The sequence below is a fragment of the Vicugna pacos genome, chromosome 18 (assembly GCF_048564905.1).
Source record: "Vicugna pacos chromosome 18, VicPac4, whole genome shotgun sequence".
NCBI classification, from domain to species: Eukaryota; Metazoa; Chordata; class Mammalia; order Artiodactyla; family Camelidae; genus Vicugna; species Vicugna pacos.
The window spans coordinates 34,085,453-34,109,852 of NC_133004.1; the positions used below are offsets into that span (position 1 = coordinate 34,085,453).

At 41.9% G+C, this 24,400-nt stretch overlaps 1 long non-coding RNA gene and 1 pseudogene across 1 annotated transcript in view; one reads left to right on the forward strand and one right to left on the reverse strand.

The window, feature by feature from the left end:
* Nucleotides 1-24,400, forward strand: part of LOC140687116 (uncharacterized) — a 52,298-nt gene that overhangs the window by 15,772 nt on the left and 12,126 nt on the right. The gene's annotated exons all lie outside the window — the stretch shown is intronic.
* Nucleotides 185-612, reverse strand: LOC107033290 (neo-calmodulin pseudogene; annotated as a pseudogene).

Sequence of the window (24,400 nt, forward strand, 5' to 3'; positions counted from 1 at the left end):
AATAAGGTATAGAACAGTGATAGTGAGATAAGGAAGAAAAATGTAAAGGAACACGTCCTCATGACTTTTCATGAATATTCTTTTGACAGCAAGAAGCACTTTTCACAAGGAGAAAAAAGGCAAATAAATAATTTTGTATAAGAACTTTAACATACTCTGTACAATGTTCTCACATTGTTGACATTTATACAAATTCTTCAGAGTTTACTTGACTATTATTACCTGTATCTGCTTCTCTGCTCATTTCATCAACCTCCTCGTGTGTTAACTTTTCTCCAAAGTGTTTAATCGTGTGATGTAATTATGTTGCACGAACATAGCCAGTGTCATCTTTATTAAACACAAGAAATGTTTCTCTAATTTCCTCTTTACTCTCTGTCTCTGTGTCTTTCATTTTTCTTGCCGTTATTGTCAGTAAGTCCAGGAAGCTAATTGTACTATTTTCATCATCGTTTGCTTCATTAATTTATTCTGAAACTTTGCTTCTGTGAAATTTTGCCCAAGAGACCTCATCACAGTTTCCAATCTTTTGATGTTCATCACTGTCCTTATCAAAGAGTAGAAAGCTTCTTTGAAGTCTGCAAGCTGTATTCCCATCAGCTGGTCAACCATGCTGCCAGTGCTACTTGTCGTCAAAGGACAATCACACGTTCAGCTCATTAGCTCCACTCAGACTCTCTGAAATGCTATTTCTTATTAATGTTTATATATTATACATATTTTAAGGTAAAATTTACATGCAGTAATATGTAAAAAGCTTATATGTGTATGCCCTGGGTTATGACAAATTCATTGGTTTCTTTGAACACTGCATTGGTAACCACACCAAGGAGAAAGAAAAGTCATTCCTGACAGTCAGGAACTGGCTTTCCCTATCAGGCTTTGGTATTCTCTTGTTTTTTATTGTTGAGTACACGTCTGCTGTGTAAAGATACCATGCTTGGTTTATCCATTCACCTATAGATGGCCATTAAATTGTTCCCTATTTTTAGCTATTAAGAATGAAGATGGTATGAATAAAAAGGCCTTGTACATATATATTTTTTGGACATATATTTTCATCACTCTTGTAGAAAAGAGCTAGGAGTGAAATTGCTGGGTCGTGTGGTAGGTGACATTTAGCTTTATGAGAAACTGCCGTATTTTCCAAAGTGTTTTTGCCATTTTACATTTTCCAACAATGTGTGAATGTTTCAGTCACTCCACTTCCTTGCCAACAAGTGGTAGGCCTTGTCATTGTTTGAAATGTTGGCCATTGTAGTAGGTAGGAAACGGTACCTCCTGGGTTTAATTTGAATTTCCTTTTCAGAAAACATCATCCATCATATTAAATTAATGCTGTTCATTTGAATTTTACTGTTTTTTAAAACATATTTTATATTTCCAATACTGGCACAATTATATTTAATTTTAAATTTTGCTTTAGTTTTATACTTGTACAAAGAGCTGTAAGAACAAGGCAATTATATCTACTTTTTTGTTTGTACATATTTAAGGTTAAAATTTGGGGTCATAATTTTTCCCTTTACAAGATGTAAGTTCATTGCTCCCTATCTGCTTCCAAATCCATCTCTTCGGCACCACACTCTTTCCCAGACACCTTCTAGTTTTATCCAGGCAGATGCGATGTATCTCCAGGACAAGAGCTCCCCAGCTGGACTCATTCTGTGCACCCCAAAACTGATCCCTTTTTTCTCATCAAGACCACCAACTCTCTCCCCACCCTTGTCAAACCAGTCCTCACAAACCTTATTGAGTCTACCTTCTAAGAATCTCTGGATGCTTTCTCTTCAATTCCACTGTTACCATCTGGACTATGGCAACTGGAATTGTTGAGTCCAGTATATGACAATTATTAAAATTTTAGTACAATTGACCCTCCAGTAACATGGGTTTGAATTCTGAAAGTCCACTTATAGGTGAACTTTTTTCAATAAATACATACAGTACTACACAATCAGCAGTTGGTTAAATCCAGATGTGGAACCATGGAGGGCCAAGGGCTGACCATAAAGCTATTAGAGGATTTTCCACTGGGCAGGTATGTGCTCCAACCCCAGCGTTGTTTAAGGGTCAACTGTAAGTAGAAACTGTTCCCTTCCTGTTTCTCTCCCTCCTTCCTTTCTTCTACTTTGTTTCCCCATCCAATCCATTATCCATGCTGCCCCCAAAGTTCTCTCTCCAAACAGCAGATTTGGTTGTTACTCCAAAGCTATAAGATAATAAATTTGTGTTGTTTCAAGCCACTAAGTTTATGATAATTTGTTACAGCAGCAATTGGAAATTAATAGTGAGGATAGCCACAAACAGCAATATTAAATAGAGTGGTTAGGTTTGGCCTCATTAAAGTAAAAATTAAGCAAAGGCTCAAAGAAAGTGAAGGAGCTGGCCAAGGGTCTACCTGGGGGAAGAGCATTTCAGGTAGAAGGAACAGAATGAAGGCCCTAAGAGGAAGCTGTGTGGTGTGTCTGAGGCTCAGGAAGGAGGCCAGTGGAGCAGAGAGAGTGAGGGAGAGATAAGTGGGGGAAGAGGCCAGAGAGTTGACAGGTTGGGATCCATGTAGGTCATGTGATCCCTTGGGTGTCATTGCCAGGACTTTGGTTTTACTTTGCCTGAGATGGAAATCAGGAGAGGGTTCTGAGCAGTGAGGTGACGTGATCTGTCTCTTGATACAAAGTGATGCTCTGGCTGCTCCAAGTTGAGAAGAGACTCCTGGAAGATTTGGGTAGAAGCAGGGAGACCAAGCTATGGCAACATCTGGGTGGGAGACCATAGTGGTTCTGACCAGGGTCGTAGTAGTGATATGAACAGTCAGATCCGGAATACATTTTGAAGACCATCAACAAGATTTCCTGACAGACTAGATGTAGGGTGTGAGGAAAGATAGAGATCAAGGCTGAGTTTTATTCTTGTGGAATTCTTAAATGATTTTAAAAATTAATCCTGCCTTTCCCAATCCTCCTGAGTATGGAAAGCTATTAAAGAAATCTCAAGTCAGACCAGTCCCTCTTTGGCTATGCAGCCCTTGTAATACCCCAGCCATGTGATCAGGTTTGTGTTACTAAGGATTAGGAGACCCCTGCACAGTTGTTCTCTGTCTAATGTTTTTTTTTTTATCTGTTAATCAAATTTACTCTATCATTCTTGATAGTCTTGTATACATGTGGTTTGGGAATTCTTTGAATAGCTTATAACATCTTATTGGTTCCCTCATTAATTAATTTTTCCCCCTAATCAATTTTGATAAAGGAGGAAATAAAATTATGTGGTTTGTACGCTTTATCCAAGATTGGAGTCGTATGGGCTAAATCAAATCAATGCTTGAGCAAATGTGAAATTAGAGCTTCTTTAGCATGGATCATTCTGGGAGTCATTATCAAAGATGCCATTAAAAATAGTCTTTTATAAACAGCTGCTATCATCTCAGACCACTTGCTGTTTAGGTACTTTGGCTTTTTATTTTTTTCATGAGAAGGCACATAAAGTAGATTATTGGCATTTGCAATGGATTTAACATTCATAATTTGACTCAGTATGACTGCCCTCCAGAGTTGTAATTTTACTAGTGAAGTTTCAGGAGCCACTGAGCTGGTGACTGAGCCTAACCAGCCCCCGACATCACATCTCAGTGCCCTTTTGTTCTACTCTACACCTCTTCAAACTTGGTCACTCTCATGAAGTGACAAAAACTTGCTTTGCTTTGTTAATAATAGCTTTATTGAGATGTAATTCACACATCATCCAATTTGCTTATTTAAAGTGTACAGTTCAGTGGTTTTTAGAATATTCAGAGTTGTGCATTCATCTCCACAATTTTAGGATGTTTTCATCACCCTGTAAAGAAACTCACACCCCTTAGCCATTGCCTCCTATTCCTTCCCTTCCTCTGTGCCCTGACTTAGGCAACCACTAACCTACTTTCTGTCTGTATGTGCATTTGCCTAAAAAAAATGGAATTGTGTAATATGTAGTCTTTTGCAATTGTCTTTTTTCACTTAGCATAATATTTTCAGGGTTGTATCAGTATTTCATTCCTTTTATGGCTGAATAATATTTCATTGTATGGATATACCACATTTTGTTTATTCATTCATCAGTTGATGGGCATTTGGTTCATTTCTCCTTTTTGGCTGTTATGAAAAGTGCTGCTGTGAACATTCATGTGCAAGTTTTTGTGTGGACATATGTTTTCATTTCTCTTGGTATATATCTAGGAGTGGAATTGTTTCATCGTACAGTGACTGTATACTTAACCTTTGGAAGAACTGCCAGACTGTTTTTCTAGGGCAGCTGTTCCATTTTGTTTCCACCAGCAATGTGTGAGGGTTCCAATTCCTCCACATCCTTGCCAACATTTGTTATTATCTATCTTGCTTATTATGGTAATCCTAGTGGGTGTGAAGTGATAAAACATTTCTTACTGAAAAAGTCAATGCTAAATCTGGTGACTGAAGTTAAGGAAAAGCTAAGGGGCATCCAATTGTCTTCAGCCAGAAGCCTATTTTATAATTGACTTTTGAGTCCTGTATGTATAGGAATCATTAAGAGTCTGAGGGGTAACTTAAATTTTTCAACTGAACTTTACACTAAAGTGATATTTGAGAAGTTGGGAATTCGGGAAGTTCTCTTGACTAGACCTGTGAATGTTGTTATGTTAGCATACCAAATTTGCCTTGTCACCAAAACAGTATTCTAAAAAGCTTACCAATTGATTACCGCCTTGCTTCAGTGGCAGGGTAATCTCTGAGCTAGCTGTTCATTTGTGCCTTAGTCTTACTGCACAGGAGACTCAAAATGAAGGTGAGATTTTTATGCTCTTTGCTCCCCATCCAAGAAGCCGCCATGTTCTGAATATGGATTCCCTATCCTAAGGTGGTTCCTGATGGCTTTTTAAAAATTTTCCTTTAAATTTATTATTGTATTATGTAATTTTTGTTTTTTTACTTTGGGGAGGAAGTAATTAGGTTCATTTATTTTTAGAGGAGGTACTAGGGATTGAACCCGGGACCTCGTGCATGCTAAGCATGCGCTCTACCACATGCTAAGCATGCTCACTTCCTCCCTCCTCCTTATGGCTTTTGTGTTGCAAAGCTGGGGAAAGGGAAGTGTGGGTGGAGCTGCCAGATAAAATACAGGATCCCCAGTTAAATTTATATTTCAGATAAGTGACCAACTTTTTTTTATATAAAAATGTACTTATAATTCCCTCCAAATTATTTGTTGCTTATCTGACATACAGATTTAGCTGGACATCCTGTGTCTATATTTGTTGAGTTTGACAGCCCTAAGTAGTGGGGACCCTGCTCCCTTCCTACCCTTAAGGATTTTGTTTAGGGGAGTACAGATCTGTTCACAGGTGCTGTACTGAGGATGGAGGAAGTGAAACTGGCAAACTTGAGAGGTAGGATACTGGAGGTGGTCATTGGTGTTAGAGTCAATGAGGGTACTGGAGCTATCTTCTACTGCCTTATGGCTCCTGAGAAAGCCCACCCACCCACGGAGCTGGCAGTGGGGGTGGGAATGGTGGAAACTGAACACAAGAATATGGTGGCTGGGGAGCCACGCTGCCCAAATCCTGCCAAATCATCCTGGATTACTGTCAGACCCAAAGAGGGCACGACAGGGGCAAATGGGGTTTATCTGATGCATTTAAAGTGCATAGGTCAGTGACTGGCACAAAGCAAATGCCCTTTAAGTGGTAGCTGCTGTTTTGGACAGATAGAGTAATATGATGTTTCTTGAATTTCCATAGCACACATCAAAATTATACTCACTGTACTTCTATCAAAGAAGTTTATTTAGGGCTCTTCTTTTCAGAATGTCCAAAGATTTTACTCTCTAAGACCACATCTACCACGGCATCGGGCATGGTGTTCACAAAATTCCCATAGCATCAATTTCACTGACCAAAATTTAGAAAAATACATATTATATGAGCACCATGGGATATCACAGTACTGTCCCAAGATGATTTCAGCCCACATTTTTAAAGCATTGTTTGGTACAATATTTTAGGACAACTGAGATATTTGGAGAGTCCCTTGGAGATTTGTGATAAATGAATGTGACCCGGATCTCTCAGATTATTCAGTCTAATCACTAAGTGATTAATAATTCAAGTCTTTTTTATACCTCTAGGTATATGGGTGATTTTGAGGGTAATGAGTAGAGACCAAGTGCTTTTTCTTTGCCACAAATGAGCCTGCCGGACTGATGACCTGGAGAAGGCCATTTCGCCTCTTTGAGCTACATTTTCTCATTTGGGCTCAAAGTTAATGTCACTAAGATTCTTTCCAATGTAGAGAGAATGGTATTTCCTATCCAAAGACCTGGATTTTAGGGGGAGGGTATAGCTCAGTGGTAGAGTGCCTGTTTAGCATGGGTTCAATCCCCAGTACCTCCACTGAAATAAATAAATAAATAAATCTAATTACCCCCCTCCCCCCGACAAAAATAAAAACAAATACTGGATTTTAATCCTGACTTTGCCATTTATTAGCTGCATGATCTTGGGGAAATTACAAAACCTCTTTGAACCTCTTACTTCTCACCTGTAAAATGGGGATAATAATATTTTGCAAGTTGTTCCAGGGATCAAATAAACTGATATATGGGATAATACTTTCTAATAAACCATAAAGTAATACACTAATGCAGAGGTATCAATTTTTATTTTTAAGAGTAGCTGATCATAAAGGAAAATAAAATGAAGCATAGTTTTGATTTGTGTTTTTGGTTTCTTCAGGATTCACAAAATTGTAAATGTGCTTACTGGACCTTTATAGCAACAAATTGAAATACAGTATTACTGATTTGTAGTATGTATACCGGGGCACTCTGGGAAGTCTTGGCCATGGTGAGGAGAGCCCATCAACTCCGATATGGAGGAGCAGGGAGCCAGCACCAGGGAGCAGCTGGGTTATTGATATCCAGCAGGACACAAAACACAGCACATCAGGTGGCCGTGAAATACTTTGATTTGGGGGACCTAAGAAAGTCATACTTCTCATGGACGACTATCCCTAAAGATTCGAATCATATGCAGCCATTTTGATGGACTGTCTAGTGTGGGGAGAAGGGAGAGATACTTTTAGGTAAAAAGAAGAATCTGCTTAACCCTTCCATGACCTGAATCATTTAGGCATACGCACTGAAATGATGTTGAAAGTCCCAACACAACGGATTGACATTCTTGATAATGCCTTTTCTTCCAGAGAGAGTCTCTCTAGACTGCTCCACGGAATCAGGATTCTTTAGAAATTGCAGTGGGGTTGGGGGGTGCTGGGGCATGTTCCTATGGGTCATCAGACTTTGGGTGTTTGTGTTGGGTGTGGTGATGTAATATTGTATCTGTTTGGGATATACGATGATGAGTTAATTCATTGACTAATTAATTCAGCCTTTAGTGGAAGCCTACTGTGTACTAGGCTTTGTGCCAGGAGCTGGAAACACACAGTCAAGTAGAACTGGTCTTGACCTCAACAAGTTCACAGTGTGGTGGAGGAGAAATGATATAAAAACAAATGCTGTACTTACAAGGTGTTACCTGAATAGATCTGGATCCTGCCACTTTCGTTGACTTTTTCTGAGCCCCAGTTTTCTCATCTGAGAAATGGGGGGAATAACATCTTCCTTTCAGTATGCACACAGTTGTCCACACAAGTCCTGGCTCCTGATATATCCTTGCGCCCCTCCCCTCCACAGAGAATGGCTTGGTGATGGCAGAAGGCATGCCCTCTCTCTGAGGGACCATTCTATATGGCCCTTTCACGTTGCAAGGAAGAGATGACCAACTTGAAGACTTGGAGACTTCTTGTAAGGAATTCTAGTCTCCACCCAGCTACTCTGTTCTCAGGGTTTTTATTTCTCTCTCTGCTTTCCATCATCAGCCTTTCTTTGGGTTTTGACTGGATCCATTAGTCACCATCCAATATGGAAGACTACAGTTGAGAAGACTCAGTTGGATTGGGGAGGACCCAGCATTCAATGTAAAAGACCCACCTACAGGTTCAGGCTCTGGCCCAGTGAAGTCTGTCTAGGGTAGCCAGACTGATATTTTTCAAAGCCTGAAATGAATGAACCCTGCTATTTTTCAAAAAGTGCGATAGAGGAGGATGGAAATGGCTTGTAAGCATCTGACTGTAAGAAGTGGAGCTGAGAATGGGTCAGTTTGTTGATTTGGGGACACTCACAGTAGCTGCCACGAATTGTTCACATACAACGTACCTTACACAATTCCCTCATTTTGCTCTCACAGCATCCCAGGGAGGGTGAGAATTACTGCACTTAACAGATGAGATGACTGAGGCTTACAGAGTGAAGCTGTTTCAGTGTTAGAAACAGAAAGTGATGAAGTCATGACAGCATAGTTGCTTTCTTCTCCAGGACTTACACATGAGATGTTTTCTGAAGTCCATACCAGAACTTAATTTTTTTGTCTTTAGGACACTCAGGGAACTGTTTATTTTGCTCCTTTCTTCACAATAGCTAGGGAAAGCCTACTGTCATCACTGTGGCCCTCCACGTCCAGTGTGCAAATAATTCCTAGCAGGTACTTATCACATCATGATGACCATTATGTCAGCTTTCCCCTTCTCTAAGCAACTGATTTCCATGGCCACACCCTGAGTCACACCTTCTAATTGGACTGCTTCTCCACCCTAGCCTTGAGCTCTAATATTAATCTAGCTCTGCCTTTCTCCTTGACTCCTTTATCCCACCTCCTTGACACCTTTAGTGCCTTGACCTAGCCTGTTAGCCACTCCCCTCCTGGTCTCATGAGCCACCACTCTTCCTTTCCTTGGTCCTCCTAGGCCCCTACTCTGGAGATGCCCAACCCAGGATCAGATCACCCACATGCCCTCCTTGGATGACCTGAGTGTGGCTGAATAAACCACAGACAGACCCTCCAGCCTCTGTACTTCCTTGGCCTGATCCTTCCCTAGGTCCCTGGTCAGTCAACTCTGTTGTTATTCATACGGCCTGTCTTAAAAGGCCTCCATTCCTCTCAAGCTCCCCTGCAGTGGGCACTTCCCAAATGGCCTATCTTATCCCTTTGGCCACAGTGATTGGTTCAAGGATGAGCATGAGACCAGCTTGGTCCAGCGAGTGGCTCTGGACCAGACTCTCTGCCTAGACAGCTTGTAGGAGGTTCAGGTGCTTCAGCTGAGGCTGTGTGTAGGTGGGGGTTGGGGAGGGTCCTGGGGATGAACGAAGCCAGCACCATGGAAGGCAGAGTGGAGAGATGGAGAGAAAGGGCACATTGTTGTTGTTGTTGTTGTTGTTTGAAAGAAGCTGCATTTTATTTCATTTATTTATTTATTTTGGGTGGGGGAGATAATTAGATTTATTTATTTATTTGGAGGAGGTACTGTAGGTTGAACCCAGGACCTTGTGCATGCTAAGCATGCGCTCTACCACTTGAGCTATACCCTCCCCCCAGAAAGGGTACTTTGAACCACAGGGCAGTCCTTGCTCCTTGGTTACTAGGCCAATTCATCTTCATTTTGTAAACTGGGTTTTCCATCACTGCAACTGTACAACTCCTAACTGACAGATCAATCACTATCACTCTGCAGTTCCCACCTCAGTCTCAGTGGGTGCCTTGTGTCCTATTTCATAGAGCAGGAACAGCTATAGTTAACTTCTCACTTCCAGCCTAAAGAAAAGAAATTGGTACAATTCTATTCTAAGAATGATCCTTTCATCGATACTGGTAGAACCTGCCCAATTCTTTCTCTGTTCAGTTTGGTGATCTCTACTAAGTCTATCAGTAGGATGTGAGCCTTTGTTCATTGCTGTATCCCCAGTGTCTAAACAGTGCCTGACAAAGAGTAGGAGTTCAATACACATTTTTGGAATGAATGAGTAACTGTATTAGTTTCCTATTTGGTAGTGTAAAACAACACAGATTTATTATGTTACAATTCTGGGGATCAGCAGTCCAAAATGGGTCCCACTGGATGAAATGCAAGGTATTGGTAGGATGGCTTTCTTTTCTGGAAGTTCTAAGAAAGAATCTGTTTTCTTTCCTTTTGCACCTTCTATAGGCTCCCAGCATTCTTGACTTATGGCCCGTCCTTTTTTTTTTTAATCTCTTGTTTTTATTTTTTTAATTTAAAAGTTATTTATTTATTTGTTTATTTTATGTGGCCCATCTTTTTTTTTCTTTTTCAGTTTTATTAGGTAGAATTATTACAGTTTGACTGCACATACACATTATATTGCATGTAAATACATATATATAGTGTACTGCACACTTTTTTTAGTTTATGTATATGTACTGATCATTGTTTCTAAGAACAGATTAGAACTTTAGCTTTTTAAACTTACATAGTTATCAAAGGAATAAAGCCAACTACAAAATAAAAATCAACAGAATGCGGTAATCCAATCACAAAGAACAGTCAAATGTGCTTACACATATTCAAGAATTCAATCATCTAAGTTATAAATAAGTAGTTCATTTGTATCCTTATTATTATTATTTTTAGATTCCTCATATAAATGATATTATATGGCATTTTTCTTCCTCTTTCTGGCCCACTTCACTTAGAGTGATGATCTTCAGGTCCACCCACGTTGCTGCCAATGGCATTATTTTATTCTTTTTTATGGCTGAGTAATATTCCATTGTATAAATATACTACAACTGCTTTATCTAGTCATCTGTTGATAGAAAAAACAGGATTACTTTAAATGCTAATGAGAAGGAAATAAAAAAGAGAGACAGGTTAAAGATATAGGAACATGGGGGGAAAATTGATGAGAGGTTCCAGAGAAGGCAGGAATTGGGAAAATCCCTCAGGTGGGGGATTAGCCCTTTCTGTATAACACAAGGGAAAGAGAAAAGGTGGAACACAGGATAATATGTGGATTTCAGGGCCAAAAGTTGAGGGAGTTACTGTCTGATGGTTTCCAAGTTTTTGTGAAATAGGAGATGGGGGTCATTGACTGTAAATGAAGGGGCAGATGCCTGGGGTTCAGGACATGAAGAGGATGGAGAAGCATCTAGGGAACATGAGATAAAAAGCTGGATCAGGACATACAAGCAACTCCTTGGCAGCATCAAGGGTCCAGTGGAGGGTGGCCATCATGAAGTTGCAGTGACTCCAGTCTTTATGGTTACAGGGTCTTTGTCCTGTCCATCTTAGACTGGCTCTGCAAACCTGAAAGGGCCAGCTTTCCTTTCCTTCCTTCCACCCTCCCTTACTTCCTTGGCAGATGGAAATGATGTACCATGTACCACTTATCAATTGTTGCCTCTCAGCTCCAAATCCACCCTTCACGGCCTGCTTTGCAAACGTGGAGATGGGTCTTTCGTACGTTTCCCTGAGATCTGATGTAATAGTAAATATTGTCAGTAGAGGGCGCAGGAGAGACAGTGCAGGAGGAAGGGGCTTTTCCTTCTGGTTCTGGTGTACTAATCACAGGGACCTGCAGTGCGTGGTGGTTAGCAGCTTTCTCCTGCATACCCCTCTGGGTGATTTTATAGTGGAATGCCTCCAGTGAGACACCTATCTCTTCATTAACAGCTTAGTCTAGAACCCTGAAAAGTAGATTTCCAGTAGGTTCCAGAGGGCAGATTTTGGATTTATAGCGTGGTCTACCAGTGGTCCATGATGACTTCCGTGCCATCCAATTACCCATGACTGTGCCCCGCTCCGAGGAGGCCTGGATCTCAGCACTGGGGGGCAGGGGGCCCTTCCATGGGCACTCTGTCTCAACCGAGGGATAGTAGCTACTCCTTATATCTGCTATTATATTCTTTAGAGTTCTCTTCACTTTTTATTAGCCAGCCCTTGGTTACTCTGCTCCTCTGTTATAATAATTCTTTATATTAAACTTCACCTGTTTAATTTCTTTGTGGTTTATGTCTCCTAATTGGACCCTGACAGATACAGGATTGGTACTGTGGATGGTACTAGGAGACAGACATACAAAGATGGGATTTGGGGACAGATGTAGTCATAGCTTTGGCTTTCAGGGCAGTGGTGAGCTCCTTGTCAATGGAAAATAGGAATGCTGGTAATTTATTGCATGAAATGACATCACAATTAATCAAGATGTTTGTTGTTTATTGTGGTGAAATGCCAACTGAAGCACTTGCCTTGGAGGCTAAGTGGCTGCTGCTCTTGGCAGTTATGCCAGTAATGATGACTTTGAAGACTGTGGTGTGGGATGGACTCATATGTGCACTTGAGCACTTACAGAGAGAAAAACCACAAGCTCAAGTCTTCAACTCTCAGGTTAAATCTTGGTTTAAGAACCTGAGATTCTCATAATAGCCCTGAAAGACTCTCTTCCTTCTGGTATTCACAGGGCTGATATTGTTGAAAATCAAACACAAATTCAGGTATGTGGGTTGTTGAATTACAGCAAGAGTTGAGTTCACGGTCTCATCAAGTTTCTCATGTGCAAGTCAGGGCACGAATTGGTAAAGAATGGGATTTTAAAACTTAGAATGGGAACATGTATTTGGGTCCAGATGAAAGTGACAATTTCTCATGGAAAATGAGAAGCCAAAGGGGTGGATTACCCAGTTATTAATTTATTGCTTCTCAGATCCAAATCCACCCTTTATTGCCTGCTTTGCAAAAATAAAGATAAGTCCTTTAAATATGTCTTCTGCCTAGAGAAGGAATCATCTCCTTGGAGCTAATAATGCTTTGTTAATTCAGGAAAAAAAAGGTTTTCTTTGCCAGCTGGTGTGATGTCCAGTTTTGTCAGTTGAGGGGACTGGGAAGACAGTGCAGGAGGAAGTTTTCCCTCTTGCTGCTGATGTTCTCCTGTGGGCAGACTCCTATGACCGGGGCAGCTTCTCTGGTACCCAGCTCTTGCTTCCTGGGTAACTTCCTTATCCTGGATGCTGGTACCGCTTGGTGATAGAGGCTAGAGACCTGAGAGTCTTCTGAAACTTCTGTTTCCCCTGCTGTCTCACATATTGATCACCAGGTCGCGTGGAGTCTGTCTGCTGAATATTTCTCCTCCTCCCTTCCCTCTGCCCCCCACCACTCCCCTCCATTCCCACTCCCATTGCTTCCGTTCAAACCTCCTTTGGAGGGTTCGAATAGCTCATAGCCTACAGCCTCTGCCTGTATTTTCACCTCAAATTAATTCATTCTCCACACTTAAAACACAGTGGTTTTACTACAATAAAATCAGACCCTGTGGTTCTCCAGCTTAAATTCTTCAAATGGGCTTTGAACATGCAACCACATTCTGTGTCTATTAAGTTGTATACATGTTCTCCTCTACTTAGAATTATGACCATGATAAAACAGATACATAAAAGGAATGAGAATGGGCAAGGTAAAAATAAATACAAATAGAAGTTCTAGTATTTTCTTTCCACATCTCCTTTTTGGAATCTCCTGGGAAGTCTCTGCCCACTTTGAATACCGCTGATTAACTGGACAAATGAACTGCTTAGCTCGGCATACTGAGCCTGCATGCTGCCTTCATTTGCCGTTAAAAATTAGTTTAAAAACTACCTCTCACCTGTGCCACCTTCTCTTACTTTTCCAGTTGAAGTTGGAGACTTCTGTCCACAATCCCTTAGTCCTATTTTTGTTTCATATTTTCCCATAGCAGTTTTCATTAGTAGCTGCTCCAGAATCTCCACCTCGGAAGACTTAGAGGCAGAAATTTGGGCAGAGTAGGTGGCGTTGGAGGGAGCTGCAGCTGCCTGACTTGTCTTACAACCAAGCACACCGTTTTTGCTTAGACTATAGGGACTTCTTTGTGTGACTTTAGTGGGGGTCTTGAAGACGACGAGGCTATTGAAGCCCCCCGGCACCCACCCCTTGGCACACCTGGGGGTTGCTGCGAGGGTCAGTTTCTGTTTGTAGGGGACTCATCAGGAGGAAAGAGCACCAAGGCACACGTGTCTGGTGCGAGAGTGATGAGCCAGGGTCGGGGGAATGTGGTTCTGAGCTGCCTTCTCAGTCTCTTCAGCCCACAGCTGGGTTAGAGGTGATGTTGGAGAGGCCGATGGCGCTGGACCCTGCAGGGACTCTCAGGCTGTTGTGAGCCAGTCAGGATGTGTGGTGAGACACCACTGTAGGGTTCAGAGCCAGGGCATTATATGGTCTGAGTCACGTTGTACATACACCACTCTGTCTTGTGGAAACTAGATGGTAGAGGGACGCGTGGGAGTGGGGTCAGCTTTGTGTGGGTCCTGTGGCAGCAGCAGGGCCTCAGGTGGGCCATGGCCCTGGCGGTCAGTGCTACATTGGGCCCCACGATGCTGGGAGACCTGATTATGAGCATGACATGTCAGAGGAAGGTCCAGTGGGGTAGCCAAGATCACGTGTGACACACACCATGGGCAACTCAGGATTTCATAAGAGATAGAGTTCCCAGAGAGCGGGTTGGGTAGGACCAAAACCAACAACATTCTCTTACGACTATGATGGTGGCCTCATTTATCATCTCCAGACTAGCATTAGCATGGCCTGGGATACATGGGTGACACACCTTTATTGCCATTTGCTTTTCATCTATCATGAAGAATTTTTGATCTATATAGTGTGAATATATATATATATATATGTATGTATGTATGTGTGTGTGTGTATATAAACATTCATTGTTAAAGAGATACTTGAATAGCCAGAAATTGATAAGCTTCCTCAGATCTTTGAAACCACCCTTAGAATAAACACTGAAGAAGTACAAAGTGCCATTAATGCAAGTAGACGGAAGTGACCACGAGTCAGGAGTACTTTGTACTTCAACCACCTTCCAGCAGAGCATCTCAAAGGGCTGGATATATCTGAACATCATACAGTTTCACATAGATCAGGAGATTCTGTGATGATGACTTCTCTTAAGACCTAAGTATGACCTTTGTCAGGATGAAATCAGCAGCTGTTTCCCAAATCAGAGATATTGAACAACAGCTTTGGTCAGGATGCCAATATTGCATTTGGCTTGTCATAACAAGTTCCTGACTGGGGCAGATGGAGCATTGCAGAAATGTGTGTGTGCAGACACTCATGGGCACACCAGTGGGGGTGGGGATGAGGTTGAACTTTTTTTTTTTTTGGTTTGGGGTTGAACTTGATAAAACCAGAAGGAGGCAGGCTGGAAGGAGGGACGTTGACTTTGATATGGGGCAAAGTTCTGACTCTGGGTGACTCTAGAAAATAAACAAATACCCTTGAGGCTCAGTTTCCTCTTTTGGAAAATGATGATGATAATTCCTACCTTGATGAGTTACATGTGGATTAGATAATCCAAGATGTGCAAATTATCTAGTACATAAGAGAGGCTGGAAAAAAATAGGGCTGAATAATTATTTCCTGTAGTTCATTCTTTTTTTAAAAATAATTAATTTTTATTGATGTATAGTTGATTTACAAAGTTGTGTTAGTTTCAGGTGTACAGCAAGGTGATTCAGTTATAAATATACATCATATACTTTTTCAGATTTTTTTTCCATTATAGGTTATTACAAGTTATTAAATGTGGTTCCCTGTTCTATACAGAAGGTGCTTGTTGTTATCTGCTAATCCCAAACTCCTAATTTATCCCTCCCCCCCAACTCCTTTCCCCTTTGGTAACCACAGTTTGTTTTCTATGTCGGTGACTCTATTTCTGATTTGTAAACCAGCTCATTTGTATCATTTTTTATTAGATTCCACATATAAATGATAGCATATGATATTTGTCTTTCTCTGTCTGATTTAACTTCACTTAATATGATAATTTCTAGGTCCGTCCATGTTGCTGCAAATGGCATTATTTCATTATATGTATAAATACACACATACCACATCTTCTTTATCCACCATCTGTTGATGGAATTTAGGTTGCGTCCATGTCTTGGCTATTGTATATAGTGCTACTGTGAACATTGGGGTGCATGTCTTTTTGAATTTGAATTTTCTATGGATATATTCCCAGGAGTGGGATTACTGGATTACATGGTAATTCTATTTTTAGTTTTCTTAGGAATCGCCAGACTGTTTTCCATAGTGGCTGCACCATGGGTTCCACCTCTTGATGACAGAAGCGTCTAAGAATTTTCAGACAGGTTTTAAACCACCACATCCTGGTTCTTGAATGGAGAATAAAGCATGGTGGGGGCTGGCAACAGTGGAAGAAAGGAGGTCAGTTAGGAGTTAGTGGAGTATCTAGGCAAGAAAGGACACTGAACTGGAGATGAAAGAGGTGCAGAATGCTAGGACACACTGGAAGGTAGAAATAACAGGACTTGGTGGTGGACTGGAGGTGGGGCATGAGGAGAAGGATAACTCTGAGGCCTTTGGCTTCAGCGACAAGGTGAATATTGGTCCTGTTTACTTTAATGGAGAAGACTGATGGAGGAACAGGTGTCTGGGAGGTGGGAGACGAAGACCACAAGTTTCATATAGGACATTTGGATTGGATTAGGTATACAAGTGGAGATGTCAAGAGATCAGCTGAAATTTAATTTGAGTTCAAGAGCTAGGTGTGGGCTAAAGGTGTAAATTTGCCAGTCATTAGCCTATACATGGCATTTAGTCATAAGCTAGAAGAGATCACCCAACCAGAGGATGTAGGCAGAGAAGGCAGAAGGATCAGTCCTAGAGATGCTATAACATTTACAACCCTGTGAAAGACAATGTAGTCCAAACTTAGAAGAAAATCCCCCCCCAAATGCTTTGCACTGCAGATAAATCAGGAAATAAGAGTCTGAGGACAAGAAAATGACACCACAGAACCAGATGAAAGGGAAATTATAGGACTAAGGAAGCAAAGAGAGGACCAAACCACCACCATGAAAATCTAATCAAGTAGACACAAGGAAGAGAACCAACATGCTAAAAATAAAATAAGAGTTATTAACAGAGAAATGCTTGAGACAGTCAGGGAATTCAGAGGAGAAAAGAAATAGGTTAAAGCACCTGAAAGAAATCATAGTTGTGGAAATTAGAAAGAGACAATCCAACACTCAGTTGTAATTGGTGACTCAGAGGCAGAGAACCTAAAAAAAAAAAAAAAAGGGAGATAATCAGCCTTCAAAGGGCACACCAAATACCTCGAAAAATTCTTATGGAGTGACTGGCCCAGAGCCAGTCTTGGCTAAGTTATTGAACTTCAGGGATATAGAAAATGTTCCACAGGCCTTCGAACAGGAAAACATGGCCTATGTATGAGAAGAAACTTCTGCTAGCCTCAGAACCTTCCACAACCACCGCCAGGTCAAAGGAAGGGCTGAAGGAAAAAAAAAAATGAATCAACTCTTCCACCCAAAAGGATGTCATCCCAAGTATAAAAGCATTAAGCAGAAACTCTCAAACATGCACCAATTCAGAATATAAAGCACATATGAGCTAAAACAGAAACTGCAGATTAAAAAGAATCATCTCATTTCTCATGATTTTTTCATAATCTTAATGAATCTGAAAGAAACAAATATCACTTGTACATCTTATATGTAAGCTAGATAAACAACAAGGATGTACTGTATAGCACAGGAAACTATGTTCAATATCTTGTAATAACCTATAGTGGAAAAGAATCTGAAGATGTGTACCTGAAACTAACACAATATTATAAATCAACTAAAGTTAAATTTTAAAAAATTTTAAGAAGAGATGGAATCCTGTTCCCTTTCCCTTGAATATGGATTTAGTCACATGCTTCTATTCTTAGAAGCATGTGACTTCCAAGGCTAGGAAATAAAAGGTGATATGGCTTCCCCCTGCCTCTCTCTCCTGGGATGGTTGCTCTTGGGATCCATACTCCAATCCTTAAGAAAGCCCGACATATGGAGAGTTTACATGTAGGTGTTGCACTGGACAGCCCCAGTGGAGGTCCCAGCCAACAGCCTCCCATGAACCACTAGATATGTGAGCAAGGAAACCCTGAGATGACTCCAGTCCAGCCACTGTTTAAAGGCAACTGCATAAGAGACCTTGAGCAAGAACCACCTAGTTGAGTCCAGTCGGCCCCCAGAATTGTGAGAATAATAATGAGTGATGTTGTTGTTTTACACCACTACTTGGGGTGGTTTGTTACACAGTAATAGATAACTGATGCACAGCTTGATTTCCAAATGTAGATATGATGTGACTCCCCCACCTGACAGCACTTAACGTTTTACAATTGAGTTTATGGGGGGAGGGTATAGCTCAGTGGTACAGCACATGCTCAGCATGCACAGGGTCCTGGGTTCAATCCCCAGTAACTCCATTAGAATAAATTAATAAAGTAAACCTAATTACCGCCCCCCACCAAAAAAATTTTTTTTAAATAGAATTGAGTTTAAAGTAAAATCAAAACTAAATCCTAATGTGATCTGGCCCTGCCTAACATCTTCTGTCTTTTCCCTCTTGCTCATTGTGCTCCAACCACAGGGGCTTCTTTCTCTGCTTCTGTAAACACCAAGTGTTTTCTCTCCCCAGGACCTTTGTGGATGCTCTTCCCTGTCTGAAATGGACTTCCCTCATCCTCCTTCCCATCACAGCAGCCAGCTTCATTCCCTCAGAGCAGATACCACATTCAAAAATTAGCTCATCATTTGTTTATTTAAAAAATAATTTGTATGTCCTTCTCTCCAAATTAGAACATAAGCTCCACATGGCAGGAACCTCATCTTGTTCTTTCTTAGAACCTAGTAGAGTAGTTGACACATAGTAGGTGCATAATTAATGTCTTTAACATAAATGAGTATCAAGGGAGGGAGATTTTGTGATTTGCTGCCTTTTTATGGAAATCCTAGCTAGCATTGAAATGTTCTGTCTGATGGCATTCCCTATTATTGAATCTGGACTAATTAAAAGAGAATAACCGTTTCTTGGTTGTCATCCCCCCTTTTTTTTTTCATTCATTCATTCATTCATTCATTCATCAAGCACAAGATTTCTTCTCCCGGAAGGTGGAAGTAAAAAAACAATAATCATTAAAGATAAAATGTCATGTTAGGATGTGGTAAATCTCTGAAGAAAAATAAAGCAGGGCAAGGGGATGGAGGGGGACGATGTTAGGGGGACTGTTTTAGATGGAAAGGTCAGGAAAGGTCAAGACACCTCCTGTCCGAGGAGGTGACTTGAGCAAAGACCCAAATGAAGTGAGAGACAGAGCCACGTGAAGATCCGAGTTGTCTGTCCCCAGCCAGTGCCAAGTCCCTGAGCAGGGAGTGTGCCTGCTGTGTCTGAGGAATGGCGGGGAGGCCCGCGTGGCCCGACCAGGACAGAAAGGCAGGAGACAAGGTCGGGGGGTCACCGGGGCCAGTCAAAAGGGGCTTCCCAGACCCTCATAAGGTCTTTGGTCTTTATTCTAAGAACTGTGGGAGCTTGTTGGAGGGTTGTGAGCTGAGGAGTAACTGATATTTGTTTCAAAGAACATTCCAGAAACTGGACAAGGAGGGGTAAGGGAGGGAGGAGGATAATTGATGAGTGGCTACCTTCATTCCAGGCCAAGTTTTCAGCAGGGCCTCTGAGAAAACACGGCCCAGCCCCAGGTCCTTTCACCTTCATGTTCAGTGCCTGTGAAGGCCTGGTGGTGCCAGGCTGTGGAGGTTTCTTGGCAAACTGTTGCCTCCTCAAAATCAACATTTTTTTAATTAAAAAATTTTTTAATTTGTATTTATTTTAAAATTATTTTATTTTATTTTAAATGTATTTTTTCTTGTAGTCAGTTTACAATTTTGTGTCAATTTCTGGTGTACAGCATAATAGCTCAGTCATACATATACATACAGACATTCCTTTTATATTCTTTTTCATTATAGGTTACTACAATATATTGAATATAGCTCCCTGTGCTACAAAATCACCAACATCTTAATTCATTCCCTCGATATTGGAGACAGGGGCCTGTCTCTCTGCAGACATCTGCTCCATCCAATTGCAAACTGAGTGGAATCTCCCTGAGTTCAGGAGCGTGTGTTGTTCAAACAGAAATCATTGTCACAGGCTGCCTCCCAGTCTGTGTGTCTTAGTTATGACTCAAAACAGCTTTTCAGCAGCGGTGGGCTTCAAAATAATGACATTCCCCAACATCTCTTTTCCCGGATTTGAAAATGAAACCCACACTTTGAAAGGGACCAAGAAACAGGGAAGAGAAAGACCAAGAAGCCAATTCGACTTGCCTGTGTAAACACTAGGTCCTTTAAAACTGGTTTTACTTCCACTAATGTCTCTGATTGAATTTTTTTCAGTTTCTCTGATTTATGTATTTTTTTGAAAGTTCCCAAATGGTATTTGAATTGTTTTCCTTCTAGTAAACTTGAACTCTGAGTGTCTATTCCGTCACTGAATGAAGCAGATATTTTACACTTGGGAAATTATTTTTAAATGATTGGATTATAGAAAGGACTGGACAAGACCAGTGGCCAAGTGGAGGAGTGTGTGACCATGGCTTATGCTCCTTGCCCACGTCCCTGGTCCCCTGCCCCCCACCCCAGGACTATTCTCCCAGCATGCTTGTTAAGTGGCACAGTGTATAGACAGGATTACCAAATGAAATATCCCAAAGGCATAATTATTGGTTTCATGAAGTTCACTTACTTTTATCTAATTTGTTTCCTTACAAAATTCATTAAATGTGCATTGTCTGAGGACTTCTGAATATCGACACCAGCTGTTAAACACAGTGACTTTATTGGATTCTTAAAATAAGCTTCATTTTGTAATTGTAAAGACAGGCAGTCAGGGCGGGTGAGACGTCTGTCATGGGGCTGGAGACACACAGCCCTCTGCCGGCACTTGGCACTTGGTCAGAGTGTGTTGACTGGCTGCGCGATGGCCTGTGTTCCTCTTCTTTCATCTGCGAGTTCAGTGACTGGCACTGCACATGGGCCATACCTGGCCATCTACCCCAGGGACCCAGGAGCCTTCTTGGGTTTTCCCTTCACTCTTGTGACCAGAGCCACTTGCTGTCCGAGTCCCATTTGGTCATATCTCTGGACCATCTCTCTTGTCTGCCTCCTCTTCCCTGCTATCCTCATCATCACTGTTTCAGTCTTTTCTGGTCTACAGCACTGTAATAGCTCCTAGTTAGAGTCTTTAAAAAATTTTTTTTATTTGATTATTATTTTTTAATGGAGGTCCTGGGGAGTGAACCCAGCACCTTGAGCATGCTGTGCACACCAAGCACCCGTTCTACCACTCAGCTGTACACCCCTGCCCTCCATCCCCGTTGGTATCTTTTATACTCCCTCTTTTAATCAGAGATAGGACTCTCTACAGAACAGCCAAATTTAGACACTTCTAGTGTTATCATGCACTGCCTTTTAAATGATCCAGGTACCATTTCTGCACGTTTAAAATGTTTAAGCATTCTAATTACCATACAGCCCAAAAAAGGACACACTTTTACCCCCAAACACATCGCATTGTATGCATTAACTATGTATGGTTTTTTATACGTCCATCATATCTCAATAAAGTTTGTGTGTGTGGCGGCGGCTGGTGGTGGCGGGGAGGTACAACTTTAAAGAAAGCAAAACATGTGGCCGCCTTTTTCAAACTTTTCTTGTTACTAACTTACTTCAACCGTGATCTCCTTAGGCCAGAATGAAAACGATCCTTTGTAATGCATTGGATTTTCTTAGACCTAGAAGCTCTCTTTACTCTGTCCCCGAGTGGAAAATCATTTTCCATTTTCCACTTTAAGTTGTTCCCGGGCATATTTAGTTAAGCTTCATTCTGGTTCAGCAGAACAAAGGCATCCCGGGCGGCCCTGGAGTGAATGCTTCCATTGTCTGGACTTTATCGTGTCCTATTTCCATGGGGAAAATTCCAGAGGTGGTGGGGGAGCAGATCATACTAGCTCACAGCTTTCCTCCCTAACAAAATACTTGAGGAACAGGCGCGGATTTACGAATATGAGAGAGAAGCCAAAATAGGGCTTGGAATCCTTTCTGGTGCTAAATATAGAATTGGAGAGGAGAGTAGGGAAGCCAGGACTTGGACCTGCCCCGAACTTCCTGGGGGAATTCCCCCAGTTCTCCCTCAAGCCCTCTTTCTCTTTCTAACCTCCTCCCCCATCTTTCTCTCCACTCCCTTTTTTTTGGTATTCTGAGAAACATACGGAATAAATATTAATCTTACTGCCATGGGCAATATTTTAATGGAGAGTCCAATAAACACTATTTCTGATAAACAAAAGAATACCTGCTCAACTTTTGAAATGTCCCTCTCTCTGCCCTCCATTTTCTCCTTTCTTAATCTCTTAGCATCAAAATTCATTGACCGCCTCTGGATACAACCGGCCTCCTTTGACTCTCTGGTCTTTTTAGCATGTTGTCCTGCCTTTCCGTGTTCTTTATTGTGCATCTGGGACTAAAAAGTTAGGTTTCATTTGGACTGGGGGAAAACGTATAGAAAGGTAGACAAATTATTTCAATCTCCACTAGCAGTGACATCAAAGACCTTTGGTGGTTGACCCCTTTCCCTGCCTGCTGGCCAGTGAAGGCTTCTGCAGGGTAGCAACAGTTGATGCTCTCCTGGGGTTTGAATACTTGTGTTTTACTTGAGTTTCAAGAAGCAAGTAACTTTTACCCCTCCTTCTTTTTAAGGAAATGAGTGCATTTCAGAGAAAAGTGCGTAGAAAAACACAAGGCCCGAAGGAAAGGCCTATGACAGCGCAGACGTGGGATCCAGCACACGTGAGGCATCGTGCTTGGAGCAGAGAAAGAGCAGGGGAGCAAAGGTCCTGCACCAGGGAGGCATCTGGCTTGAGCCTTGCCTGCTCTGGGCTTTGGCTTCTCCCTGGGGCTCTGCCTGGCCCCAAACTGTCCCCACCGATCCTTGGCCAGGTCTGGATAGATGTTGTCCTCTTTCTCTCCTGGCCTGTGTGCAGTGCAGCAGAGAACAGTCCAGGCCCTCAGCACTGCATGGGGCAGGCACTGACTTTGGCCTCATCCCGGAGCTGGGGGTCACCCTGGAGGTCCCCTGGGGACATAACTTGGCATGGTCACCTGGCTCGGAGAATACAGTCAGGACTGGTAGGTGCCTCCGAGTTGGACCCCCAGGGACCTGCTGGCTCTTGTGCTGGGCAGTCATCCTGGACGGCGCAGACCTCAGACGGACCAGGACTGGACCTCACAGTCCCTGAGGCTGGCCTAGCCACTTTTACTCCATCCTTGATGAGCCTGGTCTCTACTCACAGAATTAGGGATAATAAATGCATTTTCTCTGGCATCTCAGGCATCTGAAGGAGTTGGGAATGGGGCCAAACTATCCAGCCTTTGCCCTCCATTGCAAACAGAGTGGAGTGCCTCTTGGATCAGGAGTTGGCACTGCCCACGAGTTTGCACAAACACAAAGTTGAGAAATACTCTTGCTGGAGGGGCTGCAAGAAGCAAGGGGAATTGGTTGTCCCTTTAGGAGGAGGCACTACTGCATTGGCTTCAGCTGTTCCGTATTGGACCCCTTGTGGGAACGTTTGATCTTAGTGTTGCTCTTCTCTGTCTACTTGGCGAGTTACTTAGCCTCTTTGGAACCCAAGTTCCTCATCTTTGAGATTAGGGATGAGACCAGCAGTTCCCAAGATCCTTCCATCCTGGATTTCTATGAGTCAATTTATGAGATTTGTTTTCCAATAAGCACACACCCAAAACAGTGTTGTGGTCCTTAAGGTAGCGCTTTATGTTCTTATAATCATGTAATCACCCAAAATGAGGGGGTAGTATTTGAAGGAAGGGACCTTCCTTCCCTCCTTCCTCCTTCACTTTCCTTCCTTCCTTCCCTGCTTCATTGCTTCTGTATAACTTCAATTACCTTCTACAATCTTATGTCTTCTGACACAGGAGTTGGCATTTATAAACAGTCATGTGAGCCAGGCCTTGTGGATAAGTGGGGGTCAAGCATGATGCCATAGCCGTGATGACGACAGTTTCTCAGAGAGCGTGCTGTGAACTCTGAAATGCTGTCTGCCAGTCACTGGGCCACAGTTCATACGTCCTGCCAAATTCAGAATTACATATGAAAAATAACCTTTGTGTCAAAGGAGAAAAGCACTAGGGCCTTCCCTTTGTCCATTTATTTTCACGGATCCATTTATTTTCTCAGTTCTGGAGTGTTTAACTGCTGACTTTGATGTCTGGTTTGGTTGTACTAGACATGCCCACTGCTGTTTTCTTTAAAACTTACTGATTTGTCCAGCAGCTTAGAGAGATCTTTGGTGTTTTTTTCTCTCAAAATATATGGACTAATAATTGCAGAAACATTCTGCATATTCCAGATGACTTTAAGAATGAGATCAAATCTTAATTTACAATTTCCTTTTCAGCGTTCATGAAAGCGGTTAGCCATCGTTTAAGGAGAATAGAATCTCCTGACCTTCTTACCACTTTCACAGGTTATAGGGCACCCACGTGGGCAAGGTTGAATGCTGCAGGCAGAGGGTTTCTTGCCCAGGATAACTAGGATGCCATTTCTAACCATGTCACTGTGCAGATGTA